Source organism: Schistocerca cancellata, chromosome 2 (genome assembly GCF_023864275.1).
Source record: "Schistocerca cancellata isolate TAMUIC-IGC-003103 chromosome 2, iqSchCanc2.1, whole genome shotgun sequence".
NCBI classification, from domain to species: domain Eukaryota; kingdom Metazoa; phylum Arthropoda; class Insecta; order Orthoptera; family Acrididae; genus Schistocerca; species Schistocerca cancellata.
This window is the reverse complement of record NC_064627.1, coordinates 951,669,370-951,670,543: the sequence shown is the minus strand read 5'-3', so window position 1 is coordinate 951,670,543 and position 1,174 is coordinate 951,669,370. Positions and strand designations below refer to the sequence as shown.

The 1,174-nt window shown below is 43.3% G+C and overlaps 1 non-coding gene across 1 annotated transcript; it reads right to left on the bottom strand.

Annotated features, from left to right (window-relative positions):
- Positions 1-432: 432 nt before the first annotated feature.
- Positions 433-504, bottom strand: Trnaq-uug (transfer RNA glutamine (anticodon UUG)). The gene has a single exon. It is a non-coding gene; the product is annotated as a tRNA-Gln (tRNA).
- Between the last annotated feature and the right edge of the window lie 670 nt (positions 505-1,174).

Genomic DNA, 1,174 nt, shown 5'->3' with positions numbered 1-1,174 from the left:
AAACTGCATGTGAGCCACCGGCCCAAGAGACTGGCAAGTGCGTCATGTGGAAAGCAATCTACGTGGCAGGATTAAGCCGTCTTCGCTCACTTATATCTATACGTAAAGACGGGCACGTACAGCGATTCTATTCGTTTCCCAGGAACTAGTACATCGCATGCACGTTTGTAAAATGCATGCGCATGCAGCACCCAAAACGGAGAGATGTCTTTCCTGCTGGGAGAAACAGCTGAGGGCGTCTTCTCGCAGTTGAACCCCTTACGTTCCGTTATTAATCCTAGTATCAAAAGCATAAGCATTTGGAGCGTCCCCCATTCACGTGTGGACTGCTATTAACAATTTGCGTTACATGATCCTAGCTAAAATTCTGCATATACAATTCCAACTACCGGCTCGTACACATTTCTAGAAACGAGCGCAAAACACAGCGTCAGGTTCCACCGAGACTCGAACTCGGATCGCTGGATTCAAAGTCCAGAGTGCTAACCATTACACCATGGAACCGAATGCCTGTAGCGGTCCTCATGACATATTTGTGTGGCTCTCCATGTACAAATTTGCATGTAAAATTGAAAACTTGTTAGGTTCTCTTCTCCTTTTTTGTTGATAATACATTTCACGTAATTTTCTAGGAAGCACGTAATTGTATTATTTTTGGTTACCAGGCAAAATCGTGGAAGGGTAGTATCCTCGACATGTAAGTCGTTTATGAACTTCTGCTTGGAGAGCATGTTTTTTTCTCACCCACTTCCTGTTTTGCATGTGTGCTCTATAAGTGAATTTGTGGAGCAGTGAGTCAGTCAACTTGCACTCAAATCATTTGTCTGGCACTTACACCGTTTCGATAGAGTTTCCCATCGGTCGGTATGAGTTCGTTGACTACTCGGTAGCAGGCGGATATTACTTAAGATGTATGGATCTTCAGGTCCAGCTTGTTTCAAACCGTTGTCAACTTGGCATTTGCGTCCTGTTGCTGGTGATGTTGCTAGGCTTGTCAGTCTTTGGCCAATTCCGTATTATTTTCATTGTACTTAAAGAGGCAGTTATCATGGTACAATCTCCTGAGTAACTAATCTCAGGATAGAATATACGGACGTGCGTTAGATGAAAATCGACATTTTGGATATTAACCGGCGGATGTATACTTGCAGGTATAATTACACTGAAAAGTTTA